This window comes from Mirounga leonina, unplaced genomic scaffold, assembly GCF_011800145.1.
Source record: "Mirounga leonina isolate KUSES-001 unplaced genomic scaffold, KU_Mleo_1.0 Mir_129, whole genome shotgun sequence".
Classification (NCBI taxonomy): Eukaryota; Metazoa; Chordata; class Mammalia; order Carnivora; family Phocidae; genus Mirounga; species Mirounga leonina.
The window spans coordinates 15,551,209-15,577,430 of NW_023270323.1; the positions used below are offsets into that span (position 1 = coordinate 15,551,209).

Sequence of the window (26,222 nt, forward strand, 5' to 3'; positions counted from 1 at the left end):
AAATTCAACCCAGTGTTTCAGGATGACAGTCTCTCTACAAGGGACTACCAATGAGCTTAAACCTGGAAGCAGGAGGAGACTATGTGGGGGTTATACTGGGAAATGTCACAAAGGGTCCATAAAGTAATCCAAATGCAATGCAATTTCTTCTCTTAATTGAAGGGAATATGACCTCTGAAAAATTCATGGCACTTCATCTCAGAATTGGTCTGGATACCCTTGTGTCCAGACTGTTCTGAAGTAAAAACTTTGATTTTGTATCCACAGCTTTCTCTAAGTGGTCTTTTATTTTAGATTAACTGAAACAAAGAAGGTATTTTGATTTGTATAAATTTAAAATCTTCCATGGTCCAGAAATGCTCTAGATAGGATTTCAGAAGGAAAAAATGAAGATGTATCTATTTTTCCTCTTTTCTTATAACAAAGACAATTCTCTATGCAGAGATTGGGTATTCACAGTTCTGTATGTTTTGTTTTATCCATTTAAGTGATTTTTTTTATTTGAGCATAGTTAGCACACAATATTACATTAGTTTCAGGTGTACAACTCAGTGATCTGACAAGTTTATACATGGTGCTATGTTCACCACAAGTGTAGCTACCATCTGTACCGTTACATTGCTATTACAATGTTATTTACTGTATTCCTTATGTTCTGCTTTTTATTCCCATGACTTATTCATTCCAAAACTGGAATCCTGTATCTCCCACTCCCCTTCACCCATTTTTCTCAACCCTCTACCCACCTCACCTCTGGAAACCATCAGTTTTTTTGTCTGTATTTATAGCTCTGATTCTGCTTTTTGTTTGCTTATTCATTTTTTTTTAAGATTCCATTTGTGAGTGGAATCGTATGGTATTTGTCTTTCTCGATCTGACTTATTTCACTTAGCATTATACCCTCTAGGTCCATCATGTTTTGTCTGGGAAACTCTCTCCTTCAAATCTGAATGATAACCTTCCGAGTATGTTTGGTTGTAGGTTTTCCCCTTTCAGCACTTTGAATATATCATGCCACTCTCTTCTGGCTTGCAAAGTTTCTGCTAAAAAGTCACCTGGTAGCCTTATAGGTTTTCCCTTCTAGGTAACTTTTTGTCTTTTGATGCTTTTAAGATTCTCCCTTTATCTTAATCTTTGACATTTTAATTCTTATGTGCCTTGGTCTACCACCTTGGGTTTATCCTGTTTGGAACTCTCTGTGCTTCTTGGACTTGGATGTCTATTTTCCTTCCTAGGTTAGGGAGGTTTTCAGTTATTTTTTCATCAAATAAATTTCCTACACATCTCTCTCTCCTTCTTATTCTGGGACCCCTATAATGCAAATGTTTGTTTGCTTGATGTTGTTCAAGAGATCTCTTAATCTAGCCTCATTTTAAAAAATTCTTTTCTCTTTTTGCTGTTCAGCTTGTGTGCTTTCCATTACATTACCCTGTCTTCCAGATCACTGATATGTTCTTCTGAATCCTCTAATCTACTGTTGATTCCCTCTGGTGTTGTCTTTTAATTTCAGTTATTGTATTCTTCAACTCTGATTCTTTTTTTTTTTAGTATTTTCTATCTCTTTATTGACATTCTCACTGAGTTCTTTCATTCTTTTCTCCAGCCCAGTGAGTATCTTTATGATCATTACTTTAAATTCTTTATCAGGCATATTGCTTATCTCTGTTTCATTTCATTCTTTTACTGAGGTTTTCTTCTTTCTTTTGGTTCATAGTCTTCTGTCTCCTCATTTTGCTTGATTTTCTGTGTTTGTTTCTATGGGTTAGGCAAAACTGCTACTTCTCCTCAAGTTGAAGGAATGGTCTTACATATGGTGACCCCTATGCAGACTGTGGTTGCTTGGTGACTTGCTGGCTGGCTGGAGCTTGGCTGTATTTGCTAGTTACTTTTTTAAACCATGACTTTTTACAGGGAGAATAAAGAAAAAAAATAATAAAAGTAAAAAGATAATAAAAGAAGAAAAAAAGAGAACAAGAAAGAAAAGAACAAAACCAAAAAGAAAAAAAATTAAAAATTAAAAAGATAAATTAAAAAGTAAAAATAAAAAAAACCCCACAAAAAATCCCATAAAACCATGGCTTATTTCTGTGCCCCAGCACCACAGGATAGTTGGTGGGCCTTGTGCTTGCTGAGGTTGCAAACTTTCTGTGACAATTTGACCCACAAGTTATAGCCTCAGGACCTTGCAATTATGGCATCTGAATGCCCCCCTTATGATGGCCAGACCCTGTCCAGTCTGGGTTTTTGAGGTAGAGGCAGAGAGAGTGTTCCTGCAGTTCCTTGGCCCTTTTAAACTGTGACTTTTTTCTGTGCCTCAGGACGTCTAGGGCTGGGTGGGCTTGTGAATAAAATTGCAAGCTAACTGAGAGGACTAGACTCCCCTGTTATGGTGTCTGGACCCTGCTCCAGTCTAGGCTTTTTTTTTTTTTTTTAAATATTTTATTTCTTTATTTCTTTATTAGAGAGAGAGAGAGAGACCATGTGTATGAGAGCTGGGAGGGAGGCAGAGGGATAGAGAGGGAGAGAGAGGATGAGAGAGAGAGAGAGAAAGAGAGAAGCAGACTTCCTGCTGAGTGCAGAGCCTGAAGCAGGGCTTGATCACATGACCCTGAGATCATGACCTGAGGTGAAATTGAGAGTCAGACGCTTAACTGACTGAGCCACCCAGGCACCCCCTTCGGTCTAGGCTTTTAAATCAGGGTGGGAATATAAACCATGTCATTCTCCCTCTGACCTAGAGAGCTTTCCTGCAGCTCCTCCATTTCTTGGCAGAGTTTGTGTTGTCTCTTTTATGTGCTAGTTGCTATTTTAAATCATGGGTTTTTTTTCTGTGCCCAGGGACAGAGGGATCTATGCCTGGTCCCTCAATACTATCTCCCCCACTGCTGTTGGTAGCATTGGGAGTGGGGGTTCCCTTTTTTACTGTGTCTCTATCTCTCTCGCTATTCTCTTGCTGTTCTCCTTGTCTTTAGCTTGTTTAGTAGCTGTTTAGTCAGCCCTCAGTTCTTCTTCAAAAGGAATTGTTCTATTAATAGGTGTAATTTGGTGTGTTCTGCAGAGGAGGTGAGTTCAGGGTCTTTCTATGTTGCCATCTTGGACTGGAACTCCATTTGAGTGACTTTTAAAAATACTGAACCAATATTTTTAAATATGTTTTTACATAAATACCTGGATTTGGGGTTTGTATTCTGGGAAGTTAGCATGGATTTCCAAATGACAGTAATCAACCCTAGCTGAACAACCACCCTCCTCTGAACAGGGCAAGGCACCTCCAGTTCACCACATTCCTCACTTTTCCCCATTGTCTTCCTGATACTCTCCACCTTACGCCTGTTATTGTTTTCATGGCCCTGAGAGATATTTGAGTTTTTGACCTCTATTCTATGGGATATTATACTACTTCTATTTTTTAGGCATTTTAAGTCCTTATATAGATATTTTAGCTGAGATCAACCCCAGCTGTCTTCTTATGAACACATTCTATTTAGCAAATTTATTAATTGGGGTTCAAGTTCTCTTAGTAACATGTTAGACTTTAGCAAAGAATTATTTTAAACTGTTTTTTTTTTCAGTTTAAACAGAATTTTTTCTAATGTATTATGATATTTAAGACTTTTTGGTAAAAGATAATTCAGTTTCATAAATCTTGCATTTCCTATCAGACCCTTGACTTACAGAATCGTAGTTCTGCATTCTGTTTAAGCTAAGAATAATTATCCTTAAAAATGGAACTAAAGACAGGAATCTGATACATGAATATCCTAGCTTCCTACATAATGATGTAATTCAAAGTCCAGACATTATTTGAAACATGAATATTGCAAACAAATATATTCTCAAACATCAATAACCTGATCACAAGACAAACCAATATAGGGATAAAATAGGAGGGAGAAATATGATAGGCCACAAAAAGAGGAGTCGCAAGGAAAATCTGGACATTAAAATGCAAATGATCAGATTCTGGGAGCCTGCTGCCTGAGCTGATGGTTCCAGAATCACAGCATCACTGTCATGACCAGGTCTAGATCTAGGATGTGATGAGCAAGGTAGATACAAAGTTTAAGAGGGTGCTAAAAAACTTAGTAATCATGATAAATACTTTAAGGCATGATTTAAAAAAATTTACTGCAATATTTTATAAATGAAATTAATGCCAAAAAATCGATGATGTATAAAATGATCTTGTTGGCCAATAGGCTAAAATTTGGCCAGCATTTAGGAATACTTAGCCTATGCCAGGTATGGGGCTAAGTACTTTTCAAGCTTTTTTTTTTTTTAATTTTATTATGTTATGTTAGTCACCATACAATACATCATCAGTTACTGATGTAGTGATCCAAGATCCATTGTTTTCGTATAACACCCAGTGCTCCATGCAGTACATGCCCTCCTTAATACCCATCACCGGGCCAACCAATCCCCCCTCCCCCCTCCCCTCTAAAATCCCGTTTGTTTCTCAGGTCCATAGTCTCTCATGGTTCATCTCTCCCTCCAATTCCCTCCCCCCCCATTTTTCCCTTCCTTCTCCTAATGTCCTCCATGTTATTCCTTATGTTCCACAAATAAGTGAAACCATATGATAATTGACTTTCTCTGCTTGACTTATTTCACTTAGCATAATCTCCTCCAGTCCCATCCATGTTGATGTAAAAGTTAGGTATTCATCTTTTCTGATGGCTGAGTAATATTCCATTGTATATATGGACCATGTCTTCTTTATCCATTCATCTGTTGAAGGGCATCTCGGCTCTTTCCACAGTTTGGCTATTGTGGACATTGCTGCTATGAACATTGGGGTGCATATGGCCCTTCTTTTCACTACATCTGTGTCTTTGGGGTAAATACCCAGCAGTGCAATTGCTGGGTCATAGGGTAACTCTATTTTTAAATTTTTGAGGACCCTCCACACTGTTTTCCAAAGTGGCTGTACCAACTTGCATTCCCACCAACAGTGTAAGAGGGTTCCCCTTTCTCCACAACCTCTCCAACATTTGTTGTTTCTTTCCCTGTCCATTTTTGCCATTCTAACTGGTGTAAGGTGGTATCTCAGTGTGGTTTTGATTTGGATTTCCCTGATGGCTAATGATGATGAACATTTTTTCATGTGCTGTTAGCCATTTGTATGTCTTCTTCAGAGAAATGTCTTTTCATATCTTCTGCCCACTTTTTGACTTGATTATTTGTTTTTTGGGTGTTGAGTTTGAGAAGTTCTTTATAGATCTTGGATACCAGCCCTTTATCTGTAGTGTCATTTGCAAATATCTTCTCCAATTCTGTCGGTTGCCTCTTTGTTTTGTTGACTGTTTCCTTTGCTGTGCAGAAGCTTTTTATCTTGATGAAGTCCCAAGAGTTCATTTTTGCTTTTGTTTCACTAGCTTTTGGAGATGTATCTTGAAAGAAGTTGCTATGGCCGATGTCAAAGAGGTTACTGCTTATGTTCCCCTCTAGGATTTGGATGGATTCCTGTCTCATACTGAGGTCTTTCATCCACCTTTTCAAACTTTTTAAAAAAGTTTGATATACAGAAGAACTTCATGAGATAAATTCTATTATTTCCCATCCTTCTTTCCATTTTGCGTCTGAGAAAACTGAGGCTTAAAGATGTTGAGTGACTTGCCGAGGTTAGAGCTAATAACTGATAGAGCCAGGATTCAGGTAGCTTGACTGCAGAAACTGCTTGTGTCCATGGTACTATGGGATGGCTCAGCCTACAGTTAGATCATTAAGTTCTGCAGATATTGAAGTGAGTCCACTATCCTGGTATTCTTACTGGATTAGGGATAGGTTCATGACCTCAGAGCAGTCGTGTATAGACTGGCCTGGAGGAGCTGAATTTAATTTGATGGGAAGACATAGATTATTGGTTTTCCTATACTAGATGGTTTCTGTTCCACCCAGTCTTAGGAGAGGTGGGGGAGAGTGAGAAGGAGGAAGAGAGGTGGCAGGAGAGAGAGAGATCGAGAATCAGGAAATACTTATGCACACACAGAGAGAAAGAAACCTAAAGATAGTGAGACCAGGCCAATGAACAAATAACTATTGTTGGTAGAGGCAAGAATAAAAGGAAGAGACTGTTTCACCATAAAGCTCAAGCCCAGAATGGAGAGCAAGGGTTCCCTGGCACTGAAAATGCACCCATGTAACTCAGCCCCAGAGCTGAGTGAAATGGTGCTTCAGTCTCTGGGAGCATGTCTGAAGTCACTCCAGCCTATTTTCGGTTTCATTACTGTGTCTTCTTCCCCTGTCCTCTACATATCAATAGTTTAGTAGATATCCAAAGGTATTCACTATAACCCGAAATAGCAGGCCCTCGTTCCCAGTTTCACAGGTCTCTCTTCCCAGTCTGAGTTGTCCTGTCCTCTGGTCCTTTTGCTGCCTTCACCCTGTTCCTGGCCATCTCTTGCTGGCTTTACACTACACTATAAGAGTGCTCATCAGTGGAGCCTCGTTTCTCCTCTTGTGATGCTTCATGAAACTGTGAAGAGCCCAGTTGTCTGTGATCCTTTGCTGACTCTCCAAGTGCTCCCTTACCTGTCGGTTTGCCCGGGTCCACAGGGCAGGAGGCAGCGGGCCAGGAGCTGAGAGGGCTGGCCAAGAAGGGTACGGTATCTTAGGGGTAAGAAAGAAGTTCAGTTAAATTTCTGGTACGCTACAAGCACATCTGCTGATTATGCCACTATAGTGGCATAATTCTGATGGAATATTTACCTTCAACTGTAGACTTGCTGCTGATGCTGCAGCCAGATTTCAAAGACGTATGGTAGAGTTTCCAGGAGCACTGCATTCACTAAAAATAATAATTACCCCTCTAAATCAGGGGTTCTCAATCCTCCCAAATCCAACAACCCCTTTGGCAGTAAATATATAACAAACATTTTGTAATGATTCCTTTAGTATTTGTATGGACAATATAACCCATTTACACATACTTTAAAAATGCTATAATTGTATAAGAAGAAATAAAAGAAAAATGAATTAAGTTAACAAACGAAGTAAATATAAATTCTTGGGCAGGACCATGCCAGACACATAGAAAGCTGTCATATATTTTACCTCTTTTTAGAATCATTGAGAATGGGACGGTGAATAACACAGTCTGATTGCTTTTATATTAGCCACTCAAGCCCCATGAACAATGTTATGGTCAGTGACATGATTTCCCAAAATGGTAACTGTGGTAAACAGAATAATGGCCTTTCCAAGGATGTTCAGGTCTCAGTTTCTAGAAACTGAATATGTTAGCTTACATGGCATATTTTGCAGATATGATTAAGTTAAGGATCTTGAGATAGAGTGGTTATATCCTTGTAGGCCCAATGTGTTCGCCATGGTCCTTATAAGAGAGAGACAGGAGTGTCAGAGTCAGAGAAGATGTGACAATGGAAAAAGGTTGGAGTGGTACAGGGCCATGAGCCAGGGAGTGTGGGCAGCCTCTAGAAGTCAGAAAAGGCAAGGAAAGGGATTCTCCCTAAAACCTTCAGAAGGAACATAGACTTGATGACCCATTTCAGACTTCCAACCTCTAAAATGATCAGATAATAAATACGTATTGTTTTAAGCCACTAAGTTTGTGGTGATTTCTTACAGCAGCAAAAGGAAACTAATATAGTGACAAACTCTTGCAAAATTCCAAATTATCGAAGTTTAATCTTTATAAAATTTATATGATAGCTTTCTTCCTGGGAAATTTACTGAATAGTCAAAGTGTACAAAAATATTTTGTGATTACATGTAAAATGGAGCTCGACTGTAGACGGAAATAATTATAAATCGGGTTTTTACTGTTTTGCCAGGCTTTCTGTTTCTCACTCTTCAGTTTTGTCTCTGCTCTCATCCACTTGCAGTTTTGGTTCACTTTTTGTTTAGTTTCCACCTTGTTTTGAGTCTCTTTGCTTTGTGACTTCACCTTCCCTTTGCAGAATAGCCCTTCAAGATGTTTCCACAAACATGGTTCCCTCTCTAAGACTGCCAGCTTTTAAAATTCTTGTTTGAGGAACATACTTTTTCTTCAACCTAGAATGACCTTCTGCCTGCAGTCTCTAGGTTTGACTGATGCCTAGTGATCCTTCAGAACTTGATACCATCATTTCCAAGCAGCTTTTTGTCTTCCACTGTCATGGGTAGATCATTCTCTTGGGTTTTCATTGGTCCCTGAACTTACTTATCTTTTATCTATCATCTATTTTTAAAATTTTAATAACCAGATATTGTGCTAAGCACTTTAGATATCTTTTGTCATTTATATCATGTATCAATCCTATAGGTTAGTTATTTTTAAAATTTCTATTTTGCAGGTGGGAAAACAGACTCAGAGAGTAAATATTTAAAATCTAAATATTAAAAAAAGTTCTTGTTCATAGAGTCCTTTATATTCACAAAAGATTAAATTTCAATGGATTATATTTGAAAGGATTAAAAGTTTACAACTTTTTACTCATTAGTTATCATTTATTATACCTGTATATATACAGAGAAGTTTCCAGACTATGCCCCAGGCTTTTCAGGATGCTTGCCTTTGAAGTGACTGAATGTTTTGCTTTATACATTTGTGGTATTTGGATTTTTTACAGTGGTCAGTTAGTTGAGTCAAATTTATTTGGCTTTCATATATAAAATCTAAATAAAAATTAAAAAAATAAAAGTTTGTATTGGTAGTTTAAAACTTTGCTAGGTCAATCACACACACACATATATATTTTTCATGTGTAAATACAAATTTAATTCATTCAAAAATTAATTTGTTCTATACTTGCTTATTGAGTGTCACTATGAACCAGGTTCTGTTATAGGCACTGGGGATAAGGCAGTGAGTAAGAAAGACTGTGGAACTCACATTCTAGTGGGGAGTATATTCAATACTACAACAGGTCCCCAGTACTAAGAAGAGAAAAAAAGTAGCATAAGGTGATAGAAAGTGGTAGGAAGTTCTCTATTACATAGTCAAAGAAGGCTTCTCTGAGGAGCTGTTTTATAAGCTTGGGCCTGAATGAAATAAGGGAGAAAGCTATGTCAATATCTGGTGAAATGTGTTCCAGAATGTAATTTGCAATTTTTATCTAATAGTTTGGGTTTTATTTTGAAATTAGACTTAATTATATGAAAAGTATTTTTTTTAAAGATTTATTTATTTGAGAGAGAGGGTGGGGGAGCAGCAGAAGGAGAGAGAGAGAGAGAGTCCCAAGTAGACTCTCTGCTGAGCATGGAGGCTGCCATGGGGCTTGATCCCAGGACCCTGAGATCATGACCTCAGCCGAAACCAAGAATCTGGTGCTCAACTGATTGTGCCACCCAGGTGCCCCAAGACTTCTTTTTTTATGGTGAAAAAATTTAGTCACTGGACTCAGTTTGGATGATCCCAATTTTGTTGGCAACATCCAAAGCATCACAATCAGGAACCAGGTGAACACAGGCCTTCTTCTCTCCATGGGCCTAATCAGGGTGTTGACCTTGGCCATGTCAGTGTCATAGAGCTTCTGCACAGACTGATCTGGTACTTGTTGGCCTTGATATCCACAATGAACACAAGTGTGTTGCTGTCTTCTATTTTCTTCATGGCTGACTCTGTAGTCAGGGGGAACTTGATGATGATGATGGCATAGTGGTCAAGCTTGTTTCTCCCGGGGGCACTCTTTCCAGGACATTTGGGCTGCCTTTGGAGATGCAATGTTTTGGGCCATTGGAATATGGGTGACGTGTGGATCTTCTTCTTCTTCTTTTTTTTTTTGTGACTGTGGACACTTTTCAGCACCGCTTTCTTGGCCTTCACGGTCTTTGCTTTGGCTTTGGGAGTGGCAGGGGCTTCCTTCTTTGCCTTTGGCACCATCTTTGTGAAAAGACTGTATGAAAAGTAGTTATTGATGTGCTAAATGCTTGGTGGGTGAGGTGGACTGCTGGATAACAGGGAAATGTGAGGTCTGACCTTGGCCACCTAGGTGATGACCTTGATGGGAACTGAGAACAACACATATAAAAATATCAAATGGAAACAGTATACAATTATTTGGTGTTAAATTGTATGACACAGATTCTAGGTTTGGGGGGACCCTGTTGGGTCTTACACTTCCCGAAGTAAGAGTATAATTTTGCTAGATTTAAAGATTTTAAAGACAAGTCCATAGACTGAAGCAAGAAGGTGAAAAAAATGTTCTTTAATGGAACTTTAGTTCTCATTCCTTTGGGATTTACTTCTTTGAGGAGCTATTTATGGAGTCTGTGAAATATGATTCTAACAGGGGATAGGAAATGATCAGGAATCCAGAAAATCGGTTTGCAGTCTGTGGTATCCTGAATAGTGGGAGCTTTCCATGGACCCAGACTCCTGAGTCACTGAAGTATGGTGGGAAGGGTAACATGCATTCTTTTTTTCCTACTTCTCTTTCCCATCACTCCTCTGTGCTATGAACAAGTGAAAGTTGTTCTCTTGATTTAGACTTATAATCAAATTGATACCATCCATTCTCTAGCACAGAGCTCTTGATAATACCCCTCATTTGGGGCTCTCAAGAAATGATTTGTGACTCAAATAGGAATATGCTAATAGTATTTATGCTAGTGGGATTATGACATTTTTGGTATTTTCCAAGTTTTCTGCTTTCCACAGATCCCACTCATTCATAGTATGGTTTCTGATTATACTTGAGTTTCTGATTATATTACCTTTGAAATGAAAAAAAAAACATGAAAAAAATAATTCAAAGAAATCATTTGGATTTATTACATTAATGAGTGCTTGTTCAGTTTGCACAATAGATTTTCTTTGTTAAATTTAATTTTTTGCTTCAAAGATTTTATGCTTGAATCAACTTTTTCTTTTGTTTTAATGATGAGTATTATTACAAGCAGGAATTATAATACCTAGTGTGTACACTATGATTCTCACCCCATTGTGTTGAATCACAGATCTGTACCTCTGAAACAAATAATACAATATATGTTTTAAAAAAAAAAAGAAAGAAAGAAGATAGCAGGACGGGAAGAATGAAGGGGGGGAATCGAAGGGGGAGACAAACCATGAGAGACAATGGACTCTGAAAAACAAACTGAGGGTTCTAGAGGGGAGGGGGGTGGGAGGATGGGTTAGCCTGGTGATGGGTATTAAAGAGGGTACGTTCTGCATGGAGCACTGGGTGTTATATGCAAACAATGAATCATGGAATGCTACATCAAAAACTAATGATGTAATGTATGGTGATTAACATAACATAATAATAAAAAAATGCTAATACCTAAAAAAATAAAAATAAAATAAAAAGATTCTCACCCCAAAATATATAAGCATATTTTTAAATTCTGTAACCCCTTAAGCTTAAGCGTACATTGAAGAGAGGCATCAAATATTTACATTTTATAGAAAGGCTTGGAGGCTAGGTGACTAAAACAACAACAACAAACCAGTTACATTTGCAAAGCTGCCTGGTCTGTTCCTAAAGCTGTTCCAAAGGATGCTAGTGAGAAGGTTTTCTGAGATATACATAAGCACTGCTACAAACCTGAGTTGGAAGGCTTTCCCTGTGGTTTTGATTAATAATTTCATTAGCTGAAAAATCAAAAACTATTCCCCCTTGTTTTGTTCTCTGGTGTTAGAATTCCAGGCAATGATCTTGACGAGCTGCCTCTCACAAGGGGGCCTTTGATTGTTTTGGAAGAGCTTTGTTGCTCTGTGTGCATGTCAATGCGCTGGCCCTGGTCCTGTTATCTGCGTGTGCCTTCCTTGCTCATCTTCTGCTGTGCTCCCTGTGACAGGGGATCAAACCTGCCAGGCTCCTTCTTGTCTGTTGGTCAACCAATGGTGGGCAAGAGGGTTAGAGGGTGGAAGGATCAGGACCCCAAGGGGACTTTCAGGGGACCTGAAAGCTCCTGCCTCCTTTCATTATCCCTCCAGCTTAGGGTTGGTCGTGGCTTTCTGCTGTTGCCAATCTCTGTGCTGTCTTGCTTTTCTCTTGGGTTTCTCAACCCCTCTTCCAGTACCTGTGCCACCAATTTTCTGTTACTAAAGTCTCTGTTTTAGGTATGTAAAGTGGTTTCTGATTTCCTAGTGAGACTCTGAGTTATACAGCTCTCAGTTCTCAAGGATGATTGCCAACAGAACAAACCATTGTCTTTGTGAGAATTTTCAGAAAATTCAGGTTTATAAAATTTACCTTATTTTAGACCTTAAGAAGGAGAATAATATGGGAAAACTGAGATAATAGCTTCATCATTTTATAGGCAGGTACTTCTGAGCTGATGAATTATTTTATATACTGCTATAAAATGAGACATGTTAATTGCATTGACCTGTGAGTTTCTTTATTGTCCACCTTAGATTAGTAACATTTCATAATTAGCAAATGATATAATGTGGTATAAAGTGAAGCCACCAAAATATATTGATTGAATTATTTAAAAGTTTATACCTAAAAATACAATATCTGTGTCCTTATTTGAGGCAGACACTTTCCTTAGTAGCATACTATAAGATAGACTGGGAAATAGGCTTATATGATTTTTCTAAGATGGAGGGGAAATGTCTATCCAACATTAACAAGTAAGGGGCTAGTATGTAGTGATGAGTAAGGGGCTAGCATTTTTTTAAGCGTGTAGAGTCTGCAATGGGGAATCCACTGGAGTAGGAATCATAAAACACAGATTTTACCTTAGGTGGGGGTCACTAGAGACGGGATGGGCAAGTGATTTATTGAGCAAGGGCTCTATAAGAAGTGAGGGAACAGGACAGGGCAGGGGAAGAAGATAAGCATAGATGTGTTTCAGCTCATGTCTAGCCTTGATCTGATTGCATGGGGAACTCGGGAGGATGAATGACTCCACAGAGAAGTCTCATGTTGAGACTGGGTGGCTGAACTTTGGTTCGTTCAGTCATTCACTGTGGTGGCCCCTGGGTGGGGTGTAAGTACATAAATTCCACAGAGGTCAGTTCTCTGGAGGAAGGTGTAGCTATGAGCTCTTAGCGGCAACACCTGCAGCTGCTGAGGGATGGGAAAACTGACCTAATAAAGGAGCTATATATGGATGCCCACAGCATCTACTGTAAGTATCAATACACAGCACCCTGTTTCCACCACTTATAAAGCCTTTGGCACCAGACAAGACATATAACCTCTCCAAGCCTCAGGTTCCTTATCTGTTTAAAAAATGAGGGGTGCCTGGGTGGCTCAGTCCTTAAGCATCTGCCTTTGGCTCAGGTCATGATCCCAGGGTCCTGGATTGAGCCCCACATGGGGCTCTCTGCTCCACGGGAAGCCTGCTTCTCCCTTTCCCACTCCCCCTGCTTGTGTTCCCTCTCTCGCTGTGTCTCTCTCTGTGTCAGATAAATAAATAAAATCTTTAAAAAAAATGAAAAGACAGGGAACAACAACAACCCCATCACTTTCCCTCATAAATGTGCTTTGAAAGAAATAAAGTGCTCTGGAATATTTTCTTAAGTAGCTAGTCTATTGCAGAGAGAGCAATGCAGGGTTATAAAGCTAGTTTAAAATGCCAGTTTAAACATGATCGTAGTCTTCCCTTGGATGCCTCTGAAAACATAGCCTGCAATGAGGACTTGGGTGAAGGTCGTTTATTTTGGAGATGATCCTAGCAGGCAGGAGTGAGGGAGTGGGGAGGGAGAGACAGAGATGGAGAAAAAGCTAATATACAGGGTGCCACCAAGGTCCCTGCAGCAGAGTGAGGCAGGCTCAGTCATGCATGCTAGGGGCAAGTTGTTATCAGCAGGCAGCAAGTGAAGGCATGAGTGGCACTGTTCACCCCAGCACCAAAAATGTTCTGTCTGCTATACCACGCTCTTGGTGCTGCTCAGATCCACAGATCTTCTGCATTAATTCTCTTCTGTCACTGATTCTTCAAAGACTAGGCTGACACCTGCCTCTATCAATGCAACCAGCTTTAGTCCCTTTTGCTGCAGCTGATTTTGAGGCCAGCAATTGATATCCATCATCTCTCTCTTCCACTATCCATTCTAGACTTCCCTCATCCTCAACCAGCATTTCCGAGGATGCCTGCTCAGTAGGTGACCCAGACCCTCACCCCTGGGGGCATCTAAACCTGGGTTGACTGGCTTCCTTCAATTGCCTGTCCCCTGTGATCAGTGGACACAGAAACACTAGGAGATACCTCAATGCATCCCCAGATATCCAGACTTAGTCATCCTTTTATCCATTGTGTAGCAATGACTCTATCTCCTCAGGATTATCCCAATCAGTTTCTCTGCTGATACAGAAACTCCATTCTTTGCCTGTGATCCTCTGGCATGAAGAGCCTGAGTGATGAGGTGGATTTACAGCTTTAGGCTCAGTGTCTCATGGAAAAGTATTGTCCTCTAAGAACCAAGACCTTTATTCTAGAAAAGATTAAAGTTGTGGAAATAAGAAATCCAAGTTAAGCAGCTGTATCACTGGGAGTGATGATGAGAGGAGTCAACCAAAGCTTGTACCTGTTGGTACCCTGACCTTTGTTTTCCAGCTTTGGGGTACAGAGCACATGTAATGGCTATTGTTTCAAAGCATATAATGAATCCTGGAGAATAGAATCTCAACCCTGTAGGTTGTAGACATAAATTGATGCCATATTTGAGCAAATATGAGGCTATTCTAATATTCTAATAGGCAGGGTCCTTCTGGGTGATGCAAAGTACAATAGGACCTGTGGATCCTGGGGTTATGCATCCAATGTTGCATCTTTTCTAGGAGAGAGGTGGTCACCACAAAGTGAATCTAATTCACACAAATGTCTACCCCAGTCATGGCTGAGATCAGAGGTAAGCCTAGAAGAATGTCAGTCAGGGCACCAGGTGTTTGCTACAGTTACTATCACAGATCTTTTGTGACGTTCCTCCTTGCATGGGCTAAGGACTGTATTCCCAAGAAGTGCACAAACACTAGCTCTGCTCTCCTTATCTTCTCTCCTGTTCACCCAGTCACTCAGGAAACAGTGCATAACTGTTCCAGAACTGTGCCAAGTTCTATGTTAGAGACACAAGTATGAGTAAGTTTCTGTCCTTTGGAAACTCACTACCTAGCACAGGAAACTGATATATAAATAGTGAACTATATTGTGTAATGGATGCTTTTTAATCTAGTGAGTACAGAAAAGAGAGTAATTCATTTTGCCTGGAGAAGTCAAGAAAGACTTCATAGAGGAGGTGATATTTGTGTTGACCATTATAAGATGGATATGAGTTGTCAAAAGAGACATTGGTAGACCGAAGTGATGCTGGGTAGAGAAAGGGCACAAGCGAAGGTACCAAGACACAAGGAAACACGCACAATTAGGGAATGACAGGAGCTTTAGGGACTAAAGCAAAGGGTATGATGTTGGGGTGGGAAGGAGGGAGCTAGAGAGGGGCAGCATGTGAGGAGAAAGCAAAGGTTGAACCAGGTCAAATGGAAAGGCCCTGAATTACATTCTAAGGAAGTTGGACCTGACATCTCCAACATAGATGATACGGGTGTATAGGCCATGCAGTCAGCATAGTGGAAATATTAAATTGGGATGTGAATGGGTAGACAAGATGGTGTTGTGGTGAAGCTCTCAAAGGCTGTGCCATAGCACTGCCAGAAGGCTGGAGCTGGAAGGAGCCTTACTCACTGTTGTAGAAAGTGTTTCAGATGAAATCCTACAATGGAAGTCATCATGGCCTAGTAACTAAGTCAGAGCTACTCTGAAGCAATGAAGATGGTGGGGTCAGGAGAATCTGAAGGGAAGGGGCCCACAGACCGAACTAAATGTTCCCTTGCTCTTTTTGTTTACCAGGTAAAAAGATGAATAGTTATGTGAAATCATGTGTGATTTATCCTGGGTTAGAACACAAATCTTTGAGGATCTGAAACCCTTTCTCCTTATGGTTATATTCTTCAGATGTCAAAATGTTATGGACATAATCTCAAATGACATGTGTGAAATTTTATTTCATAAAATATTGAGTGTTAATAAGAGTCTAGTCAATGTGGGCTCTTCTTACTATTTCAATTAACTAAGCATGCAAACAAGTATGTTTTAGAAGCAGGTAAGGGGAATTGTGAGTGAGAAATGGAACAAGAATGTGCTGAGTCCCTGCTTGGATGGGACCTGAGGAAGGGAAAGGGGAATCCCTAGTGGTGGGAAATTTGTCAGAAGTTGTCTATGACATGCTACATTCCCTTTTTCTGATTTTATTCCAATGTCAAAATTAAGCCTGGAAAATCAGCAAAAACTTGGAACAGTGGGTGGGAGTGGGGTTGGAGGCAAATTATAAATATCTCCTTGTTCTGAGCTCTCATCTTTTGCCCTATGGTGACATCTATCTTCTTAATTTGATCTCTAAACTAGTTGTCTCCATTGGATGAGAGGAGCGAAGTGGGGAGGAGAAAGAGAGAAGAGGAAACATGCCCATGAGTGGGGATAGTAAGACACACGGGCCTGCTAGAATTACCTATCGGATTTTTTCACACTACCCATGGCTCTTCTTCCACTAGTAGGAATGTTAATAATCCTCCTCTGTGAAAGAGGGGAGATGATTAGCGAGCCTAAGTCACAACAGAGCATGTCCTATCCTTTAGGCATGCTAGGGAGAAAAGAGGTTCAGAACTCTTGATTTAACCATTGCTTTTGCTTTATCCTTCTGATCAGTTCTGGGGAGAATCCTTTCTAATTTCATATTCTTCATGATATCAGAAAATTGGTAGCTCCTGGTATTTATTTATTATGGTCCTTAGAATTTATAATTAATCCTAATTAATGATAGCATGATAAAAACATAAATATCACTGCTAAGAGTCTTAGGCTCATATGCTAGATAGTGCAGGACAAATGTCTGCATTTCTTTCATGTTTTAGCAATGGGGAATGGAGTAAGAGGGAGGAAGTTTCCTATGTGTTTATTGTGATACCCTGTCATAAAGACATTTGCAGTGTTCTGAGTCACTTTTAAACACAATTATGAGTACTAATGATGTGAAAAAAAGAGACAGACCGCAAAGAGCTTTGTATTTTGGTAATTTGTGGGCCATAAGGATGGATGAGGGGAGAAAATTTAATACTTTAGAACCAAATCTTTTAAATAAAATAAGTTTAGTACAAATACATAGCTTGGTTCCATTAATAGAAAAGGTTTTTTATTTCCTCAGTGTATTTTAGAAATATTTAAGTCATGAAAAGAAAGGGCACAGGGTTAACTGTATTGTAATTTTATTCTTTTTTTTTTTTTGCTTTAAAAAATTTATCACACAAATACATGCACGTGGTTTTAAAAGTCAAATGATGGTGAAAGGCTTATGTAGAAAAAAATAGCAGTCATCTGTGCCCTCCCTCAGTGCCATTCTCCAGAGGCAGTTAACTGCTTGCAACTCATTCCTGTGCCACAGCTTCCTATTTCATGAATTCAGAATTTTCAGTCTCATACCCTATCTTCTCACCTCCTATATCCTTTCACAAAAGCTATTTCACAAGTTTTGGTTAATTTCATGTTCATCTTTTTTATTATTTTTTCCAGGTAAATACTATTTTTCACTGAGCCGAATAGGCTATGATCCATTTACTTTATTTTATAACCCGTTTTCTTTTTTCTTTCTTTCTTTCTTCTTCTTTTTTTTTTAAATAGGCTTCATGCCAGCATGGAGCCCGTTGTGGGGCCTGAACTCCCGACCTGAGATCAAGACCTGAGCTGAGATCAAGAGTCGGATGCTTAACCGACTGAGCCACCCAGGCGCCCCTTTTTCTCTTTTTTAAAAAATTGAAGTATCATTAACATGCAGCATTATATTAGCTCCAGGTGTACAGTATAATGATTCAACAATTCTCTACATTACTCAGTGCTCGACAAGATAAGTGTACTTTCAATTCCCTTTGTCTATTTGTTTTATAACCTTTTATTTTTCCTGGAATTTATGATTGCCTCATTCATTGTTTTTATCTGCTTCACTGCCTTCAGACCTTTGGCCCAACTCTTCCCATACCCTCCAGCAGCTTTCTAAAATGTCATTCTTAAGTTTTTTTTCTCAGAGTCAAGCCTATCAAACAATCTGTCATATACTGCTCTCTTTTTAAAAAGACATCTTGGGTAGCCTTAGTCACTCTGCTCCACCCTGGAGTGGTTGCTCCCTGGACCTGCTGCATATTTGCTGTCCTTTGCGTAATTCACTTTGCTTCTCTCTCCTGTGACAAGGATTTATGTCATTTTCTTTCTTGTTTTTTTTTTTTTTTTTTTTTTTTTTCTTAGTCCTCCTTGGCTTCCTGAAAAGCCATTGGAGGTAAATTTTCTGAGACTTTACATATTTGAAAATATTTACTCTACTTTGACACTTGATAGTTTGGCTAAATCTAGAATCCTTGGTTGCAAATTATTTTCTTTGGCAATTGGGAAGCTGTTACTACGTTGACTTCTAGCTTATACTGTTGCTTTTGAGAAGATGGATGCTTTTCTTACTTCTGTTCCTTTGCCCTCGACCAGTTTTTCCTTGTTGGAAACTTTAAGATCTCTTTATCTCTGGTGTTCTCAAATTTTGCAATGCTATCTTCAGTATGGGTTTCTTTTTCACTCATTTTGCTATGTCTTTTAAGCAAGAAATTCATGTCCTTCAGTTCCAGCAAATTTCCTTGAATTGTTTATTTGAGAATTTCTTCATCAATGATTTCTCTGCTCTCTCTTTTTGGAACCCTTATTGGCTGGATTGAACCTCTACCTTCTGAAGATTTTGTCCTATTTTCCATCTTTTTATCCTTTTGTCCTACTTTCTGGGTGAATTCCCTGACCTAATCTTGCTGTTCTCTCACTGTTTCTTATTTTTAAATTTTAGCAATATTTTTAATATCTAGAAGAATTTTCTTTTTTATGTTTATTTTTATAATATGCTTTCAGTGCATCGCTGTAGTCTCTTCCTCCACCAGTAGAGATGCTAGCTAATAAGCACCCTTTGAAGAGAGAAAGGGGCTTTTAAACCTCTTTGCCCTGAGTATGTCATGTCCCTTGGGCACATTGGGAGAAAAGTTTATAACCCCTGAGAATACTGAATAGAGTGCCTTTGTAGTTTTTTTTTTAATTTTCTTACCACATTTTATCTGTTTCTTCTGAGTTTTTAAAAATTTTCTCATCATTTGTTTGCTTGTTTAACTTAGTATTGCAGATTTTCCTCAAATGGCTGGAGTCTGTACCTGTCCATTCATGTTTATAAGTGAATCTTTAGAAAGCTGATTGGAAGTTCTGTGTCTGTTCATTGGACTTTTCAACTGATGGCTTCACTGTGGGGTCATTATGATGACATGGGTCTTTCATTGTGGACCTTCAAATGTCAGAATCTGTAGTATTTTGTCTGGGGTGGTTCAGTTTTTCTAGAGAAGTTTCCTTCAATTTTCTGGATGTCGTCTCTGTTCAGTCTGCAGAATTTCACTTAATCTCCCTGTTTTCATTTGCATGCCTCACCTCTGCTTTCCCTTTTACCTCTTGTCTCTGAGTCTGGACCCTCATTTTCTCCTGCAGCAGTGGAAGAGGAGTAGTCAGATGCAGCTTTATCCCACCTTCTGAGGAACTTGCGCTCCTAGCCTGTCTGGATTCTGTAGGTATTTTTAATTTGCTTCTCATCATTATCTTCCTTTATAAGTACTTAGATGTATTCTTCCTTCTCTCTGGCAAGTCATTTACTTCTCTATTGCTTTCTGCCATCTTATAATTTAGTTCAGGATTAAAATTGTCTCATAGTCTGATCAGAGATTTAATTCCTATTTCTGATTTTTACTTCCTTGAGTATTAGGGTGATTTTTAAAATGAGAGAGGTCGAACCATCTTGAAACTGAAACTCCAGCAATAATCATTTTAATTATAATGGAGAATAATTGGGGGTGGCTAAATAAGTTGCTGAATGGAAAGACTTTTTTCTCTTAAATTTCTCTTTCGCTAAAAGCTGAAACACTGGTCTTATGAGAACTTCTTTTTCTTAAATTTGTGAAAGTGGATGGGGAATCAATGAAAGTGATTGATTATGCCTGAAAATCACATTGCAGCATCTTTGCCATCATTGATAGTGTGAGAATTTCTTCCTTTTCATACAAATTCATGTTTTCAGATCACACCAAGGTTAGAATACAATGGGAGGAAATTGTAAATTTTCCAGGTGTTCTGTAGTACTCTGCATTTTTGCACAGAAATCCCAAGTATAATCTTAACCTGTGGGAAAAATGCTCAGTATTCTGGTGTCATCAAACTGATTCATCATGTTTAAAGTAACAGAGAGAATAGGAAGAAGAGTCTAATGGCTCGATCAGTTTGGGAGAAAGATGTGAAATTGTTTCCTGAGAAGAGTGATTTTGTGGGAGTGATACAAACAGGAACTAGGTTATGGGTCATCAGAGAAGACAGTTGATGATAATTAATACTGAACATTCACTGCGTGGCAGGGCCTATGCTTGGAAATGCTTTCCACTGAAGCCTCATGATGACCCTTGTGGAAAATACAGTTACCTTTACTTCACAGGTTGGGAAGCAGAGATTGAAGTGGGCTTGCCTAAATTTACACAGACCCAGGATTCAATCCCTGGCAGTCTGCCCCTGGAGCCTCTGCTACTACCATAGTTTGTAGTGGTGAAGAGGCCATAAAGACAATATAAAAAAGGGACGCAGTGGGTATAGACAAAGGAGGCCTCCAGTGTGGACAAGGGAGGCAGCCTGTATTGACTACATTGAAGGAAACTGTGCCCCAGGGTCTTGCAAGTATTGCTGGGATGAGGGTGTGAGGAAAGGAACTGGGTAAACATTTGCTTTTGTTTGAGCGTGTTCCTCCCAGCACCCCTCCACCAATTAGGAGAGTTGTCTTGAAGGATGCTGCCTCAGCTTCTGAAAAGAAGACCCCAGGACACGCATTAATGAGAGGAGGGGAGTCGCAGCTGACAGAAAAATAAAGCTCTCAGTGGGAAACCTGAGCCCCCAGTAAGGCCTGGAGCTTGTTGACTGAGCAGCAAGAGATCCCCCTCTCCCCACTAGTGGGCTCCCCCCCTCACTCGATAGCCTCCCTGCTGCATCTTGGAAGAGCCCTCTCTCCCCTTATGACTTGCCTTATATGGGACAGTTAATAAGCATTGTGATGACAGGAGACACCTCTCCATATTGTTCAAGCTTGGGTTTGTGACCAGACAGTTTGCCATTGCCCTCCTGGTTCCATTAGAGGAGAAGTGCCTTTTCAGCAGTTTGCAGAATTAGGTTGTGAAAGCAAAGGGCACGGAGTTAACTGCGTCACATCTTTCATTTATTTAGTCAGTTGCTTTTGGGAGAAGCATGGATTTAGAAGGGAGGGCTGTTTTGTTCTAAGATGTAATCCCTCTCTAGTTAGTATTAAGATACTCATTAGAATTACTTGGGACAAGAGTGGCAGGATTCTGTTACCCACTAATTTAATACAAAAGGAAATCCCTTAGAGTTTTCTTCTATGTAACCTATTTTGATTCTAAGAGGAAGGTGTTATTATTCCCTTTCTGAAGATCAGGAGACTGAGGCTCAGGGATGTCTTTGCAAGTGCTATGCCCAAGGCTGTGTAGGGTTGAAACAGATGTGGAGCTAAGATTGACTTGTTCTTGATCCTGGCTCTTTCCTCAGTACCATGTTGAGTTGCCTGTTGCTTAAAGTTTGCTAAAGCCAATAACTCCTTAAGGCTTTAAAACACTTCCTCTCACAAGGCTCCAGGAGATCATCTGGGAAGTCAGTCAGTTGCTCATTAGACATTTCTTTTTTGATTATAAAAGTGCTCACTGCATTTCTAGGCACATGGAGAAAAAAATCAGGTCATGTTTTCTGTCTTCAAGACATTTTCAGTCACATTGGAAGATAGTAAACAAAATACTTAGGGAACAATTAAATTCTTACCTGCTACTAAATGGTAAATGTGGAGCTGCTCAAAAAAGGGGAGGAGATGGTGTAGGCTGGAATACTTGGGGAATGGAGAGGGTGGTATGTGAGTGGATGTGGAGGGGTGGGTAAGGATGAAAGGAGGGATGAGGCATAGAAAGGCAAGAAAAGGTTTCTCCTACCAATGGAAACAGAATTAGAATATTCAAGGGACTATTCTGGGTTAGCTTTAGAGTCTGGGGTAATGGTGTAATGGTGGAGGGAGTGAGGAATATACAAATGTGCAGATACCCATTTGTTTGATCTCTTTTGCTCTACTTGGTTTTCTTCCTCTCACAAGACTGCATAATTTAAAGTGAGACCAAGAAAGAAAAAAACCCACTTTTTCTTGCACCTATATTTATTGTATTTCCAAATAGTTTTTGAAGGCAGAGGACAAAAGTGGCCAGCACTCGAAAAATTATTTTTAGGAGAGTTACTAGTAATTGCTAAATATATTATCTGACTAAATTCTAGCCACCTCATTTCACAAAATTGATTTTAGGGATTTTATTTTTTTTTCTAAAACAGGTCTCTATGTTTTTCAGAATATCTACCTGGGAAGAATTTATATTAATGTAATAAATTTAGAAAAGATAAATAAAAATAAGACTGCCATGTAAATGTCAGTGCCTACACAGGGGAGAAACTCCAGAAATGAGGCAAGCAGAGCCAGTCACTCCCCCCTCAGTATTTCCATAGTGTTATGAATCATCTCTCTTCTTCAGTACACCATGAGCCCCTAGAAAGAAGAGACTATGTCACATGCATCTTTACATCCCCAGCCTCTAGTATGTACCCAGCTAGGAGAGGTTACTTAAACTTTACATTCATTTAGTTGAATGAATAAATGAATATATGAAGGGAAATCTGGCTTTCATCCTATGTACTAATTAGGGTAATGCTAGCTGCTCCAATAAGTAGGCCCCTAAACTTCATTGGCTTTGTGCAACAGAACTGTAGTTATTATTCATAAAAGTCTAATGTGGTACCCATGATTGATGGGTTTCTTTCCTTTACTTGGTGATTCAGAAGTCTGGGTTCCTTGTAGCTCATGACTCTGCTTTCCCACTGGGGCCTCAGAGCCCACTGTAAATGCTGGGCAGAAGGGAAGAGAGCATAGGAGGGCACAAACAACATACATCACTTGTGTTGACATTCATTTAACTAGAACTAGCCACATGACCTTACCTAGGAACAAGGAGGGCAGGAACATGTGGTCCCTGGCTGGGCAGCTTTCTCAAAGAGACTCAACACCCATCATCATGGATGAGAACAATATGGATTTTAGTGGAGAGTTGGCCATCTCTACCACATTGGACCTTTAGCACTTCCTGCTTTATGTTCTCAGGCAAGTTTATAGCCTCTCTAGGTCTCAGTTCCTTACTTGCAAATGGGTATAATATACTTATCCTGTAGGATTGCTGTAAATATTAAATGACACATGTATTTGATGTAGCTGGTAGTAGTGCTTAATATATAGGGGCTATTATAATATTGTTACTTCAATTCAATGAAGATATTGCGTTAATATTTTCCTTTAACCATGATCAGGGCACATACGGATCTAGGGCAACCCAAGGAGAACATGTAGTCTCATGTCTTAAGGTAGAGGAAGAGGTGGAGACTTTTAGATTAATAATTCCTACAGGGGCCATGGCATACACTAAGGCTAGGGTAACATATGGAATCTGTTTGGTAGTGTGGACTTTAGATATAAAGGGGAATTTTTTTCCTTGAAAACCTACTGCAGATGTGCTAAGAGAAGTTAGATATTGTCAGTGTGAAAGGTGATTGTCTTGCAGATTCTCACCCCATCCTAGTAGAGCTAGATGGAATGGGATTATTACAAGCTTATCCCACAGACCAAGGAGAATAAGAGGCAGGACCCTGGGGAAAAGAGAACAAGGGAGTGTAAGGACTCAGGGCAATGGGGAGATAAGAGAAAGGAAGTGGAGCTGGGGTGGGCCCCTTGGGTCTCCCCTCATTTCCTAGTTGCTGGGAGTGTATTGGCTGCTGAGGGCTCACAGCTGAGTCCTCTCCCAGAGATTGCCCTTGGTTGTAGGAAGTGCCTAGTCTCAGGTTACAACCCCTCATACTCAAGGTGGCACTACCAAGACCCATTGCAGAGTCTCTGAAGGGCCATCCCAGCCTTCTACTTCACAGCAGGGTCAGCTGAAGCCTTGGTTGCAACCAAGTTCAACTTCTCCTTCTGCTCAGTTCTGCCCAGTTCCCACACCCTTAACAGCTATGGTTCCCAGCCCGCTGCTAGGAAGGTTCCTGCAAGGGCTTGCCATCTCAGAATCTGTTTCCTGGGAACTGGACTTAGGAGAGAAGAGAAGGAAAGGGAAGGGAAAGGAAGGAGAGCAAAGGAAGGGGAGAGGACCCACAGGAGAGGGAATTTTTGCTTGTGGATCCGTCTTAGGCAGCACATCCTGAAGGTGTCAATATAAAAAGCCTCCTTCCTGTTTACTTCTGGGAAAACTCAATGTTGTTAAACAATATGACTCCCAACTTCAAGTAAAGCACTCTATACATTCTTTTAGACTCCCTCCGTATGCTTGCCCAGATATCAGTGAGTTTGTTTAATAATGGATTGCTCTGCTTACCTTCCACTGTCAATGGCCAGTACTGGTGTTATATAGTAATTCTGCATGCAGAATGTGCTTTTTACAAAATCTGTTTTCTCCCTCCCTCCCTGCTCCCCACCAAACATAGACTAACTTACCAAATTCCGCTCTGAACAGAACAATAGCGTACCTTCTATATTCATGTGTTAGAAGAAAGGAGGAAAAATTACTTATGGCTTCTGTAGTGAAGGGCTTTCACCAAGAGGGCTTATGCTGCTTTTTATTCCTGCCAATAGGCTATAGAAGTGGGTTTTATGGACTTCTGTGCCAAGCACACAGTGGGCCTGCAAAATGGATTTTATTTTTATTTATTTATTTATTTAGAGAACACCTGAGGGAGGAGGGGCAGAGGGAGGGGGGAGAGAGACTCTCAAGCAGACTCCCCACTGAGTGTGGAACTGACGTGGGGCTCCATCTCACAACCCTGAGATCATGACTGAGCCGAAATCAAGAGTCAGACACTTAACCCATTGAGCCACACAGGCGCCCTGCAAAATATGTTTTAAAATGAATTGCACAGAGTCTGTAATCAGTGTGACCTCACTAGGTGGGGTGAAAAGAATTCCCTGGAATGCTCACCCCCTGAGGCTGCCATTCACCTTTGGGCATTCTCAGCCTTTATCTATTTGCTGCCTTTTCATGTACTTACTCCATATCAGAGCTCCCACTTCAAGGATACTGTGAATACTCTAAAATTTTCCTCAATTGTAATGAGTGTTGTTTCCTTTATGGGTGGGTTTGCCACTATGAGATTCAATTTCCCCGGTAGAAGTGTGTGCTCTGGGCTCCCTTGTGTGATTAATTCAGAGGAAGCATTTATCTGTTGTGATCTAAATGTGTATTTGTTTTACCCTTAGCCAACAAGACAATTACAAATATTGTCTTTCCTGGAACTATAGGCTTGGAAATGTGGTTGTCACAGTGAAAGCTGCAAAGCATATGAGTTCCAGGCTCTGTGCTGACACTTGACTAGCCGAATACATGCAGGAGCCAGAAAGTGGAAAATTTTTTTCCTGGAGATGATGAATGCTTTTCTGCCCCACAGAATTGGCAATGGGCTTTACTTGGGCCTGAATCTGACCCAGAGTTGTCCCTGGAAGCGTGCAGAATGACATGTACACTTGCCTAACTTCCCTACCGCACAACATGCCTGTGGGCACTCTGAGAATATTGATTGTGTGGAAGTGCCTTCTTCCTCCTGCCGTAGGGTCCTTGTTGACTCCAAAAGCTCTGATGGGTCCCAACATTTGGGACAGACTCTGAGTGGAACTTGAACAAGTGGCTCATTCTCTATTCCAGAGCTAGGTTAGGGCTGATGCTCACATGGGGAAAACTCAAGGATGGAGCATCTGCATTGCAATCCTGGAGAAGGTGGAGCCCACTGGACCATAAATCCATCTCTCGTACCTATTTGTCTAAAACCCATTAGTCTTCTGCTGTCACACGCTGAACATTCATTCATAATAAATACTTTTCTGCCCATAGTTCTAAAGACGGAGATGATGATGAAAATATGCTGATAACTGTGCCATCTTTGTTATTAAAGCTGAAAAAAAATATGACTTAGGTGGTGCCCTTCCTAGTGACAAGCCTGAGTATCTGATGCTATCTTGTGATGGTTCCTTAGGGAGCAGCTATATGTCATTGTCTTATAACTGTCACTCTAATGTGCTGAAGGGAAGCTTTATTGTCATTTGCATATTCTGAAAGTTTATTGAATTTTAAGAGATGTGTGCCTGCGAAATAACT

The 26,222-nt window shown here is 40.0% G+C and overlaps 1 protein-coding gene and 1 pseudogene across 5 annotated transcripts in view; one reads left to right on the forward strand and one right to left on the reverse strand.

Moving 5' to 3' along the window:
- Positions 1 to 26,222, forward strand: part of RASGEF1B (RasGEF domain family member 1B) — a 555,855-nt gene that overhangs the window by 118,127 nt on the left and 411,506 nt on the right. The window lies entirely within an intron of this gene.
- Positions 9,331 to 9,826, reverse strand: LOC118010720 (annotated as a pseudogene).